The sequence below is a fragment of the Onychomys torridus genome, chromosome 21 (genome assembly GCF_903995425.1).
Source record: "Onychomys torridus chromosome 21, mOncTor1.1, whole genome shotgun sequence".
Classification (NCBI taxonomy): Eukaryota; Metazoa; Chordata; class Mammalia; order Rodentia; family Cricetidae; genus Onychomys; species Onychomys torridus.
In genome coordinates, this window is record NC_050463.1 from 15021313 (window position 1) to 15036353 (window position 15041).

Consider the following 15041-nt stretch of genomic DNA (forward strand, 5'->3'; position numbering starts at 1 on the left):
GCGCGCTGTGTGCCTACCTTAGGTTTGCACCACGCCTAAGGTGCATGTACACACTAACTCCTAGGACAATAATCTCAATTTCTCTTTTCCTGCAGTGGTAGGTATGGACCTGAAGCTTATGGCTAACTGGTTATGACACCACAGCAGGCCAAAGATGTGACTTAGGGTGTGGTAGAAAAAGTTCAAAGGTTCCCAGAACATCTCTACCTGCTCCTTTGTACCTCATTTTCACAGAATCTCATTATTGAAGCTCCACTCCCTACGAAGACACACCTCCCCCACTGTGGTCAAGCTTCCCTTGGTAATCAGACACTAACTATAATTGGTTGAGTGTGAATGAGTTTCTCTGCTTTGGAACAGAGACTTATAGAGAGAAAGAGAAGAGAGGAAAGCATTGAGCAGGCCCAGAGATGCAGGCTACAAACTCAACTACGCTTCCCATGATGCTTCCCATGTAGCTCACAGCCTCCAGTCCAGGCAAGCTGAGTACAGACCGCCCCTTTCCTCACATAGCTTCCTCCCTGTTCTAGCTGAAAACAACTCTCCTGAATTTGCCTCTTCGTTACCCACTCTTCTGCTGCCATTTTTCTCCCCTTTCAAATGCATGGTTTTCCATCTTTAGTTTACCAAGCATTTGAGGACCAGCCTCCTGTTGGCAGATTATAAACTGTTGCTCCTATAAGAGGTATCTTTAGGTTACACAGACAGCAGCAAAGGAATCACGTGCAACTCGGGGTGAAATTTCCAGTGGGTTCCCATGTCCTCACTGCACACCGGCAGCACTCTTCACACGCTGTGGGACTTACCCCATCACCGACCTTGTCTAATCATATTGATTGTCAGCAATTGTAGTCTAATGGGAGAACAAGTTGCTATGGTAATTCCTGAGTCTTATGTCTTATATTTAAAGACACAATGATCCTAAGGTGGGGGAAGGGGGTTGCATGTAGTCGGTGACAGAGAAAAACATAATTGATATGCAAATTATAAAACTAATGCATTTAAATGAATTCTGACATGTAAATCAGGATTTGATATAATAAATTGGCCCCACAATTTCTACCAAAAGCACATTTGTTCTGACTATATTCATTCCCTCCCCCAAACACTCACTTATTTTTTTTGGGGGGGGGGAAAGAAAGAGGAACAAGAATGGCCAGTTATCTCAGCTGGTTAGAGCAAGGTGTTAAAGTCAGGGGTTGACCCTGTAGGGGTTCCTTATTGTGTGGGGCAGTTGCTCTCTTTAGGACATTGATGTAGTCCATTAGCAGAGTGCTTGTGTAGCATGCTCAAAGCTCTGGGTTCAGTGTAGAGCACTGTATAAGTCAGGCATATCATGTGCGTTTGTAATCCCAGCACTCAGGCAGTAAGGTAAGGCAGAAGAACATGTTAAAGGGCACCCTTAGTTACACAGCAAGTGGACATCAGTCAACCCTGTCCAGAAGTAAACAAAGAACAGTGTGGGTGGGAGAGACTGCTCAACTGTTAAGAGCACTTGTGCAGAGGACCAGAGTTCAGTTCCCAGAACCCCTGTCAGGTAGTTTATAGCTGTGTGTAACTCCAGCTTCAGAGGACCTGATGCCCTCTTCCGGCCTCTGTGGGCATCCACTGCATGGACACATATACTCAGATACACACACACACACACACACACACACACACACACACACACACACACAGAAATAATAGAATAAACTTTTTAAAAAGAAAGAAAAGAGGAAGGAGAGAAAAAGACAAAATATCCCATGCAGAAGTAGAACGTGCGAAACCGAAAGCCAGGCACGTGGGGAGCCTGTAACACTGGGACACAGCAGTGCGCCCGGAAGAAAACCAGCATGGAGTTCGGTGACAACTGTCCCTCCTTTCTTCTGTAATTTGCTGGCCTTCATGTGCTCTGCCAGCCTTCTTGGGTAAATGAATGACAAACTGTGCTTTTGCAATTCCTTTCGTCTACCAACCATCGGTGATTACTAGTCTCTAATCAGGCAGGTTACAGGGAGCCATCCTTGCTGGAAATGCATTGCAGAAGGCAATGCCTCTTCCTGATGGATTCAAAGCTCCCTGAAGTCAGAAATCACTCTCTTGTGTATGGACAGAAGGACAATGGAATTTGAGATTTGGTGTCAAAACTACCGAATCATTGTTCCTCATTGCTCCCCCAACTTAACACACATGGAGAGCCTGATGAGTGTGACGTGGACAGCCTGGTATAAGAGGAGTGTGACCAGCAGGATCATCAGCAGTCAGGGACCTACAAACAGTGGTGTAGCTGGTGTGACCACTGGTGTCACTGTGATAAACCATTCTGATAAAGGCACAAGCAATGTCCTAAGGAAGCTGGGAGGATGGAATGCCTTAATTCTGGGTGACTAGAGAAGTTTCTCCTGGAAATTACTTGAAGAGATACCTCAGAATGAGCCTGGGATTTCCTTTCGCTCCATTGCTCGAGAATAGGGAGAAAGTCTACTCTTGCTACACATAATTCAATGCCAAAGAGCTTCAAGCCCTGCAGAAGGCAAATGCCCACTCAACACACATACTCATGGAATGCCTGGGCACTATATAGGTGTACCCTATGAATACACCAAAGTCACCCTGGGAATTGGTTCTAGATTAGACTCCAATAATTATGACAATAAATACCAGGGCTCAGGCTGGAGAGATGGCTCAGTGTTTAAGAGAGAGTATTTGTTGCTCTTGCAGAGGACCTGAGGCTTGTTCCCAGCACCCATGTCAGGCAGCTCACAATTGCCCGTAACTCCAAGTTCAAGGGGATCTAACATTTCTGGGCTCTGCAGGCATCTACACTCACATGCACATACCCCCCCCCACACACACACACATGCACTAGCATTTCAACATGGGGACCCAAAATGACCTCTGTGTTTCTGAAGGGTCGCAAAGGACAGCTTGAACAACAGCATTACTTAATATAAACATTCTAAGAGGAAAGTCCGTCAGTATGACTCAAATTCAGAAGTGGCCAAACACAGCTCCTTCACTGACTCATAAAGAAAGCACTTTCATGCCAAGTGTAAGAGTTAATGAGGTAGAAAATGGAAGGTTATAAAATATAGAGTAATTATGAATTACAGAGCCAAAGCAAAGGCTTGACGAGGAGGGAGGCAGTTGGTGAGGGGGCAGTGTTACAGGTGTGGCACGGGGGGGGGGCAAGAGGATACCATAAGCAGGAAATTATTAAGGGAGGTTTTGGGGTGCGGTGAGATGAGAGCAGTGAACAGGATGGCCTTTAGTAATTACTACATACACACATACACACATGCACACACATCCACAGGCACACACATTTGCACACTTGTTCTTCTGGTAAAGAGGCTCTGGCTATGTGTCAATGGAGGAAGAAATCAACACCGCCTTGCTAGAGGCATCAATGAAAAACCTGCTATGTTGACAATAAAACACAGTCTTCAAGAGAATGGCAGTTCATGCTATGGGTTCTCACCTAGCCCAGGGCTTTGAAAGAATTGAAAGAATGGCTGCTGCTGAGACCCTGATGCTGTTCTTTCATGGATCTGCCCCATGAGAGCTCTCCAGAGAACAGTTGCAGGCCCTTGAGAAAGTTGCTTCCTGGAGGTCTTCCTCGCTCCAGGCCCATTAGAAATGGAAGTTGGCTGTCATGGAGTACTGCCCACGATGTGGCTGGCTGCCTTTTAATAACAGAAATAATTAAAATCACAAAATTCTGAGGCAAGAAGAGACCCTAGAGATCATTTGAATCAACAGTGTTGTTTTATAGATGAGGAGCAGAGGCCCAGAGAAGATAACTGATTTGACTCCAGGAAGGTGGTTAATTAGTGGCAAAGTCAGGAGTGCAGCCTGGGTCTCCTGACTCAGTGAAGTAATGGGAGTGACAGGAAGCAGCGTGACCTCTGCATATGGCCATGTGTCTTGTTCTAGTGCCGCACATGCATTATTCATGTGATCTTCAATAGCCCAGCCCTGCCAATAAAGAGGATTAAAGATACATGCATTGAGGGATAGAGGACTTCTGCAACACTTTACGGATGGAAATGGACCTTAGACAGCTCTGGTGATTTGCCAACATGATGAAGAGCTTCCGCTCACCCGTCTGTTCAGGAGATCTCGCCTTGTGCAGCCCTGAGTCTTTGGATTTTAGACAGCTGGGGACTCAGGTCTCTTAATCTGAATACCCTGGCCCCCAAGGCTGTTCGGTAGTGAATTTAGTAGCCCCCAGTTCTTGAAAAGTTGTTTTACTGGCAGACAGTTTTGTTGTTTTGCTTTGCTTTTTTGTGAAATAATTGAAAAGGCAAGAAAAGAAGCCAAGAGCCTCTGTGTCCTTCGATGAGCAACAACCTCTTCCAGTGTTCACTTGAAGAGGCCAGGCAGCTCAGTCACAGGTTCTATAAAGTACTGCCACTAAGGAGAGTGGCTTCTGGCTAAATGAGGTCAAACACAAATTTAGTCAAGAGGATTTTGCCATTGTTTGTTTTCTCCTAATTGGACAAACAGTCCTCCTGTATGGTTTGTAATTAATGAAAGAGTCAGAATGTGTTCAGCGCCATGGGGTGTGTTCATTTTTCCCTAGCTGGTCGATGCTAACCTCTTCCCCAGCCCTCACAGGAGGAGCGCTGGTTGATCATACACCAAGTTTTCCCCTGGTGGCTAGCCTTTTGCTTTAGGCACAGTAGAGGACAACAAGAAGCATCAAAATGTCAAGCACTTCTTTCCTGTCACGTGGCCCAAGGTGGTCCCTCTGCATTCTCTTTGGAATCCCAGGGCTACAGTAGCTTCAGTTCTGGACCCTGCTGCTTCTAGGCGCCAGTGGGAGGGGAGGCAGAGTAAGAAGTTATGGTCTCTTCTGTTCATATCCCTAGGGAGGGGGGAGTGGTTCCTCTTCAAAGCAACAACTTGACAGCAAGGTAGACAAAGAAATAGAGTCCAGGGCTTAAAATAATGACACATTCCTGCAATCTGAGTTACTCCAGAAGCTGAAATAGTGTGGGTAGCTTAACAAGACCTTGCATCAATATATATGATGTATGCATATATATTGTGTGTATATTGTTTAAGAAGCTGGAAATATAACTTACTGGTACAGTATTCAATTTCCAGTCCTACTGGGAGGTGGGAAATCAGGGAGGGAAGGCAGAGAGAGAGAGAGAGAGAGAAAGATAATGTGGAATATATTACATAGCTAAGCTTCAATAAATGAGTGGATAGATTTTTTGAAGACAGCTAGAAATATATTCTACACCATATGTATTTATCTCCATAATTCTCACAAAATCTCTAATTGGCTGTATATTTGTCCATCTTGAAATCAGCAAGTGCCATGAGTGTTAGCCACCTTTTCCCAGGTCACATACACACTAGGCAATGAATACAGAGCAAGAATCAGAATCCAGACCCTTCTCTGGCTGCCCAGTGCATGTTGTCACTCATATCCGATGACTACAGACTAGACAAGGACAAGCCAGCAGAGCCATTTAGTGAGATTGCCTGTGTTGACCATTTAGTACTGTGTTTATTATGCAGCAAATGTCTAATAAAGGTTAATTATTATCAGCAGCACCATTGCTCCTGCAGCCTGGGATACACAGCTCAAGCTCACAAGTGTGGAACATGGAGACAGTTCTCTGTGAGCCCATGTGTGTCTGGCTGCTCCAGTCTCCCATTCCCAACCCCAGCTTCGGCCTCCGATAAAGCTGAGAAGCCACGGTAGCACCAAGTGATCTAATCAATGTCCCTCTCCTTTTGGCTCTGCATGGTTATCTCCTTTACTGCCTTCACCTTTCATCACTAGGAATGCAACGGATTCCTGTGTAAACCATTTCTGACAGGCACACACAGTAATGAAATAATTTTCGCCCTTGCTAGCTTCCAGATCTAATCTGGTTCTACCTGGAGAAAGTCTAACCTCTACCTTAAGCTCGTTTATTCTCCCCAAACAACCCCACACATGACTTCCAATAACAGTCACCATCCACACTCATGTTCACAAGTGGACAGCAACTCGGGCACCAGCTTCTGCTCTACCCTTTCCTCCACTTAATACTCTGCAGTTACTACTGTTGGAGGGTAATTTAATCAAAAGACCACAAACACTCTGAAAGCCCAATAAAAAGTCTGGATTGCCAACCAGTGCCTGCATGAGGAACTTGCCCAAAGAATGCATGCCCGAGCCTCACCATTTTTTTGTCTTTATGCACAGAAATCACGTCTTGGTTGACACACTTCAGTTGGCAAGAATCAGAACTGTAGGAGCCATAAAGCGATGTCAGTACATTTAGGGAATTTCCTGAATCCTGGAACTATGAACCAGGTCTTTGATGGATTGGGTCTCTGTTCTTGTTTTGGCAGGTGTGGGAGCCTACATTCTGGGTTCTAAGATGAGAATCGTGTCTCCAACATGGTGTCAGTTGTGCTAAGGTCTGTGGGCCTATTATACTGTCATGCTCATTATATACACAACCCCAGGTCTACTCCAACTTCTTAAATCAAGCAAAAGGGCACACTCGATTTGTTTGAAAAACAGTTACCTATGATGCCCATCAAATCACTCCTGAGTTAGCACAGACTTTTAAGAACACCTGGATGAAGGGAATAGCAAAGAGCCATCATGCTGAGGACAATGGTGCTGGAAAATGTTTACAAGAAACAGTGGAAGAAGCAATGAAAAGGATTTAAGGTCTGATTGGATATTTAAGTGACAAAGAGAGATCATAAGTAACCCCAGGATTAAAGGGTTGATTTGGTCCAATGAACCAGCAATGATATACATGTGACTTTCATCCAATTAAATTGCAGATTCTTGGAAGACAAGGGTGCATCTTTTTACTGTTTTATACGCTTTATACTTGCATAAAAATGTACTAAAAAAGCACTTATCATATGGGTTGCTGCTTGGGACTTTGATTTATCTGTAGAGGGAAAGTTTGCATGTGAACTTGTATATGGGCTTGTCAGAACTCAAGTGCCCTTCCTCAGGGAGAGAGAGAGAGGGGAGGATGTGTAGTTGGTTTATAGGACTGTACCTGCCCCCCAAAAGTGTCTGCTCTATTAGAGATTAAAATAGCAGTAACAGGATTTTCTAACATGGAAAGGTTTTAGGCACTGGAAATGTGGGCCCCTAGTTTCTGCCATTCTCTGAGACTGTAGAAGAGGGATCCATACTCCCTGTTGACTCTACAAGTGAACTGGGCAGTAAGAGGAAATCAGGCAATCTCCCTGTGACTCTCTTTGCTCTTCTGGAAAGACAGCGCTGACTTCCAGGGGCTGTTGTGAGCTTCAAACATGGGAAGGGGCAGAGCCTGATACACAATAAACACTTAATAGATATTAACTGCTATGATTATGATTTTTTCAGTCTTTTCTTCCTCTGCTGGGAAAAGCATGAGAAATAAGCCAATATGTTCATGACTGTATGCAAGATAAAAATCCAAGCGGGTGCAATTATGCTGAGGCCACTGAGAGTGATTTTATCTCTGTGTCCTCTTGGGGTGTCTTTAGAGCAGCTCCAGCAAAAACTGGTCATGCCCCAGATAAGGAAAGAGTTCTAAGAAGGAAGAACTGTCCCTGACATGCTAGGAAGCAAAAGGACTCATCTGCTGTCATCTGAAGGGTCAGAGGAGCCCTTTGGCAATGCTCCTAAATCACTCTGAAGATGATCTGCTGCACCTAGACTCACCCTCTTCCCTGTTGTGGAATATTTGTTTAATTAGGCAAAGATGTATTACATTTGTTTATGCTGCATTTGTTTAATTACATAAATATGTGTTGCTTTGCCTGCATAAGGCACCTGACTGGTCTAATAAAAAGCTGAGTGACCAATAGCTAGGCAGTAGATGAATAGACAGGGCTGGCATGCAGAGAGAATAAGTAGGAGGAGGAATATAGGAGAGAGAGGGAGAGAGAGAGAGAAGAGAGAGGGAGAGAGAGAGAGAAGAGAGAGAGGAGAGAGAGAAGAAAGAAAGAGAGAGAGAGAGAGAGAGAGAGAGAGAGAGAGAGAAGAAAGGAGAATGAGAAGGAGACGCCTGGGGCTAGCCAACCAGGGAGGAAGCAGGAAAGCAGGACATACAGAAGGAAAGAAAGGTAAAAAGCCCCAAGTCAAAACATAGATAAAGAGAAACAGATTAAGTTTATAACTTTATGCTAGTAGGACAAGCAGAAGATAAGGCTGAGCATTCATAACTAATATTATGTCTCTGTATCATGATTTGGGTGGGGGCTGGCGGTCCAAGAAAGCCTGCTACACTTCCTAAGGGAACAGCATACTTCTTTGATTACAGCTTCAGGAGGGGTGGTCACCCATGCCAAGGCACCATCCTTGTCCTACCTAATCTCCTGGGTGTGGCCAATGACTCACTGTGCCAATCAGAATGGAGCCAGGGTTTGGAATAATACCATAGCCTAGTTGAGGAATACAAATGACCTATAGATGGGAGTGGACATGACCGGGATTTCTCTGTGTAGGGCCTGAAGGAGAGTTCCTAGGACATTTGTCGACATCTATTTCCCAGTACCGTGGTTGCCCAGGCCAGCATCTCATGAATTCATCAGCCTAGGTGAATTCAGTCTTAAACACCAGGAAAGGGAAGTATGTGGTCCAGCAGCATGATGACATTTGAATTTGCTATGAGACAAGCATTTCCTTTCGCACAGATTACCAGTCCCTTTGCAACCCCAGGAGGTGGCTATTATCAACCACTTACACACAGACTCTCAGTAGAGTTCCAGTAGTCAGATGGAGCTGTTCAAATCCTCCTATTCACTTTAAAGCCTCTGAATCAACCTGGAGAGATTCTAACAGGGTATGAATGTGAATTTGAAGAGCTTTATCAACTTCTCTGGAAGGTATTTTCATCAGTGTTCTCGCTGATGCTTCCTAACTTTACACTGCAGTGTATTTCCAGAACTGAGAGGGTTAGACAATACAGGAAATGACAAGCTGTGTGGGCCGTATACACATTATCATGAATGATACAAAGCCCGTATTTGTACTAATATGTCACCATATGTATTATACTACAATTACATTAAACATTACATAATGATACTCATTTTTAATCATGAATCTCATAATGTATATTGTGTAACACTCATACTATACTTCTAGTATTACATATGTGAGTACGCAATATGTGGGTTTTTGTACCATATGTCTTTTCATTGTGAAGCATGCATTATATGTTGTGCTTGTGTGGGTGGCTTTTTTCTCAACTCCTCTAGAAATGTGCTTTGTAGCTAAGTATATGTATATTACATATGTGGTATTTACTATATACTAACTATGGGGTATATTATATGTTAACATGTGTAACTATATACACCATTATACTTAAGTACAATCTACTAAAACAAATTTTATTTTTTCCAGTAACCTAAATGAGGCCTAACACATAAATTTAACTAGACTGTCAGAAAGCTGCCATGACCCAGGACCCAGTTTATTTCTCTCTAGCTTCTTGTCACCCATGTCAGCACTCAAAACACAGGAGCTGCTCGGTCAACATTTGCTGTGCAGGTGCTGAGTTAGTTCTCTACTTTTTAACACCCTCACTCTGAGAGTCTGCTGAATAAGAAGCTTCCCTCCGGTGTTAATAAGCAATTTGATTTGCAAAGATTGTTTGCTGCCTGTGTTGAAGAGCACAGCTTTGCTGCTCCAAAGCAGAGTGGGAGACTCTTCCCTAATCACTCGGAGCTAATTCATTCATTTAGCAAACAGCTGGCTGGGAGGGGGAATGCTAAGACAAAAGGCAGAGGAGCTGTCCTCTAGAAGTTCTCTGCAGAGAGAGGGAAACTTGTTTACTTGAACTATGGAATTCATCTCCAGAATGCAGATCCAATGTAATATGTGAGGATTACTGACAGAGGATCTATGATCCCCTGGGTTACCAGAGGAACAGATGACTAAATTTTTTCAAATAAATTATTAGGTTATTATAAAAATGGAATTTTATAATCTGAATATTTTAATGCCACTGGGTGCCCTAACATACACAATCAAGGAAAGGCAAACTACATAAATTGGAGAAAGATCCTCAGTGGGGTGGTAGGGGAGGGAACACAAAGAATTCTCACTAGAGAATACCCCATGTATTTAAAGAAAAAAAAAAGTAGAACACCTAACATGAGTAGTTATAAAATCTTATTTGTCTCACAAATCTGATGACTGGAATGCCATCATGGCACCATGATCTGACTGACTCACAACATGGCAGACGGGCAGAAAGGGAACCCTTCACATGCAGAAGGTGCATGCATGCCTTCCAGGAAGAGACTGGGGAGGAGCAAGGCTCTGTGTGTAACAACCCACTCTAGAGGAAGCTATTCCAACTTTACAAGACCTAATGCACTCAACTTAGACCACAGACAAGACTTATTATCATTTGCTAGGTTTGGTCATGGTGCCAATCAACAAAGCTACAGAGGAAAACCTTGGGCGAATCTCATCCCTGCTGCAATTCAGCAGATGCCACTCCTAACATTGACCACTTCCTTTTTCTATCTTTCCATCTACCCACTAGTCATTGCATGCTAAATGCATACCAAGTCACCGCTAGAAGCTGTCAATATGGAGTTGAATATATAATTGAATATAGCTGAAACCACCACTAAATTCCTCACACAGGCAATTCTGGCCCAGTCAATCACTCCCTATTAGGTCCCATCTCTTTTCAGTTATATCATCTCTTACCCATAGCATAATGGGAACCAAATTTCCAACACATGAACCTTTGGACATTTGAATCTATCTAAGCCATAGCTCTGAGTCTCTCAAAAGTTAACACACTGGCAGTCATCCAGGGATCTTATAAAATACAAGTTATCAATAGAAAGGCCTGAATAGAGCCTGGGGCTCTACCCTTCTAAAAGCTTGCATCCCAGTGCTGGTGTTCTTCCTTTAGAGCATAGCTTTACCTCTGACATTCACACTCATGGTAGGGATGAAAAGCATGAGAGAATAATCCAATTATATCAGCTCCAGGGGGTGAGATTCTTGATTAAAAAAATGTGTACCCCCCAAAAAATGTTGATAGCCATTTCAGCTTGTCTGGTCCCTAAAGTCTCATGAGTCTTTTTGCAGTTGAAGTAATTATCACATCATGGTTGGGCCACTGATTTGCTGTTGTCTTTATACATTTTATGTCTCCCAGTCTGATTTCACTGAGTTTCTGGGAATCATCTTCTTCATCTGCCTCTATATTGACAGCATCTAGCCGTGATTTGGTATGCATTTAGCTCTCAGTGAATGACTAGTGCGTAGACAGAAAGATAGAAAAAGGGAGTGTTCAGTGTTAGGTGTGGCATCTGCTGAATTGCAGCAGGGATGAAATTCACCCAAGGTTTTCATTCGGACCTTTCTTGGTTGTCACCATGACCAAACCTAGCAAACGACAATAAGTCTTGTCCATGGTTTAAGCCTTCGTCCCAGAGTCTTGTTGTTGTTGTTGTTGTTGTTGTTGTTGTTGTTGTTGTTGTTTTTCTAACCTACATCATGGAAGAAGCACTTGGTTGTATTTGTTTCGCTGTACTAAAGCATCAGGGCACCTGTCTCCATACTTCTCATGCACATAGCTTCCCTAGACATCATGTTTATATGATGAGGTCCTTAAATTGACAGAACAGCCATAGCAGAGAAAGAAGGAAAGCCTGGTGACCATTGGAGATTATAAACCATTTGATTGGGGATTAAGGAAGTTGACCTTAAAGGTTCTGTCTGTGCAGGAAATGCACATTTGTACAAAGAAAAGGGAAATTTGCCTGCATGAAGCATGGGTGTGGGAGGGGCCAGGGCACATGCACTGGAGATTTTAGAATGCAATCGTGTTCTTCTGGTCAAGGGAGTGATGGTCATTGTTCAGGACTTTTGAAGGAAAAGGCAGGGTTCGATCAATGTTCCTAGTAGATGAACTTTTTTAAGAAAAGATTTTTTTATTTATATTACTTTTAATTTTGTAAATGCCTGTGTGTCTGTACTTGAATAAGAGCATGGGAGTAAAGGTACGTGGCTACAAGGGGGCGGTGGATCCCCTATAATTGGAGCTACAGGAGGGTGTGAGCTTCTTGGCATGGGCACTAGGAAACAAACTCCAGTTGAAAGAGCAGCAAGTGCTCTTAACCATATAGTTGTTTCTCCAGCCTTACTAGAGGGAATGCAAGGGAATAACCGAGCATTTTGAATGTAGTTAGATTAGAGATCCAGCATAAATGTTTAACCTGTCATACTTAGAGTGGTACTATTGTGCCTCAAGCCATGTGTGTTCAGTCTTACCTGATCTTGGAAGCTAAGCTGCATTGTGTCTGGTTAGTCCTTGATGTGACAGTGTTGTAAATATTCCCACCATTATAGCTTATATGAATTTGCCAAATGCTGGGGCTGCTCATTTTGAACTGAGTTATCACAGGTCTACAGAATAACAATACCAAAAACAATACTGGCCTCTGACTAGGGGCTAAAAACCTCACAGTAAAATAATTAGAGGAAAGGATATAATAAGAAGTCAAATGCTCAATGCTAAAGGTTCATTGCTGGAAATTTGGTTCCGGTGATGCTCATGGTAACAAGGAGAGGTGGGCCTTAATAGGAAGTGATCAAGCTTCCTCACCTCTGAAAATTAACCTTCTGCAGACTTGTGCTTGCTGATGTGACCCTGCTGCACTGCTCTGAAAAGGACTTAGCAAACTATCTCATCAACCTCCTCATTTTACAGTGAGGAACCCAAGGTCCAGAGGAATACCTATCATGGCCTGAGGAAGCAAAAGAACGTGTCCACGCCTTGTTTCTGCATACAGAACCAAAATGACAACTTCACAGCCATGTGGAATGAATTGAAGAGGATGTCTAATAAACAGTAAACACGCAATAAATGATTGTAGAAATAACTGTGAACAGACAGAAGAGGGAAAACAAGGAGACCTGGGAATTTCTTACATTTTCTGCCCTCTTTGTCCAACCCCATCTGGCCACAGACATGTCCTGCACCCTCTTCTCCCCAGGGCTACCACTCACTGCTATCTCTGAAGTTGACACTACCACATATGAACTACTTACTGAAAGAAATAAATTAGGACTGTTTCTTAGCTAGTTCATGCTAATGGTTTTCTAGGGTTCCCTTTTTAAACTGATAAGAACAGATACTACACTTGATCTTAGCCAAAAGGCCGAGAAGCGATAGGGTTCCTTATTTATTTATTTATTTATTTATTTTTTTATATTTTTAAACTACATCCAACTGTCCAGACTTGAGTTTGGTTAAGGAGGTGTGTCCTGACATTAGACAGACTATCAGCATGAATGCCGAGCAAACCTAATAATGGTCATGGACCTGGAAATGCAGCTGGAGGAAGTGTCTCATGGGTCTCGCAAGATCTAAACTCTCCTTATCTCCTTTCCTTCATGGAGCTCCTTTACTCAACTCCGTTAGAAGCTCATGCACATGCCTTCTGAGCTATTGCCAAGTAAGAGCTTTTCACTCACAAGCCCTCACTCACCAGCTTGTGGAAGATGATGCTTGCACCCCAGATCCACAAGTCCCTGGGGTCTCTATGTCTCTCTGAGATAACTGTTTCATTCCCCTCACTCAGCTGCTCTGGTCTCTACCCTACAGACATTCTCCACAGCACTTCTAGACCTCAACGTCTAAGTCCCAGGCAAGCAGACGGCACTCATCCCTCAGCCTGTTTGAACGCATGCTGCCTGTGAGATTTCCTGAGACAGTCAATTGAGCATGAAAAGTGCACAAGAGTCTTCCCAGGAGGCCGACTAATAGCATGTTTCGTCTGTGAGACACAGTACAAACATCAGACCATCCTGACTCCTCACAGGCTCTGGCTTCTGCACAGCTTCATTCTCCACAGCCTTCAGACTTCTCCGGAAAGAGGGAAGCTAGGGTCTGAAACAGAGAGTGTTTTATGCCAAGCCATCTGTAATACCAAAGACAAGCTTCACTTTAGTAATAGCATGGAGAAGGCAGGTTTTTTGGTTTTGTCTGTTTGTTTGTTTCGTTTTGGTTTTTGGTTTTTTTGGTTTTTCGAGACAGGATTTCTCTGTGTTGTTTTGATGCCTGTCCTGGATCACATTCTGTAGACCAGGCTGGCCTCGAACTCACAGAGTGCTGAGATTAAAGGCATGTGCCACCACTGCCCGGCGAGAGGGCAGGTTTTAATCCATGCTTATTTTTAAAGTAATTGATTAAAAGAATAAAACCAGCCAGGCAGTGGTGGTGGCGCACGTCTTTAATCCCAGCACTCAGGAGGCAGAGGCAGGCGGATCTCTGTGAGTTCAAGGCCAGCCTGGTCTACAAATCGAGTTCCAGGAAAAGCGCAAAGCTACACAGAGAAACCCTGTCTCGAAAAACCAAAAAAGAAAGAAAGGAAAGAAGGAAGGAAGGAAGGAAGGGAGGAGGGAGGAGGGAGGGAAGGAAGGAAGGAAGGAAGGAAGGAAGGAAGGAAGGAAGGAAGAAAGGAAGAAAGAATAAAGCCAGATCCATGACTACATGCTTAACAACCAATTTAATTTAAAAAAGAAAAAAAAAGAAAAAAAACAACCAAAAAACCCCGACATGAATGTCAGATCTGAAACTTTGAAACTGTTAGATGAAAACATAGTTAAAACACATCAAGATATAGGACTCCAATGGCACAAGAAATCCACAAAGCTGACCTCCCCCCACACAAAAAAAGAATTGCCATAAAATTAATTAGTTTGCCACCACAAAGGAAATAATAGCCAGAGTGAAGAGAGACTGCAGACTGGGAGAAAATCTTTGCTACCTGTCCATCTACATTAGATTACTATCTAGAACCAAATAAGAACTAAAAAAGAAACCTCCAGTCAATGAATGGACTAATCAACCAGATAGTTTGCTGGGGGATGTGTTTCTGTATGCTGTGAATATGTGTTGCTCTGATTGGTGACAAATAAAGCCCTTTGGCCTATGGCAGGGCAGGATGGAGCCAGGCGGGAAAATCCAAGGGAGATAGAGAAAGAAGAAAGGAGAGGTAGGGGAGACACCAGCCACTGCCAAGAAAAGCAAGATTTTAAAGTACCGGTAATC

At 43.4% G+C, this 15041-nt stretch overlaps 1 protein-coding gene and 1 pseudogene across 1 annotated transcript in view; one reads left to right on the top strand and one right to left on the bottom strand.

The window, feature by feature from the left end:
* The window catches only part of Fshr (follicle stimulating hormone receptor), a 179382-nt gene that overhangs the window by 110872 nt on the left and 53469 nt on the right, over positions 1 to 15041 (top strand). The gene's annotated exons all lie outside the window — the stretch shown is intronic.
* Positions 13004 to 13158, bottom strand: LOC118572055 (annotated as a pseudogene).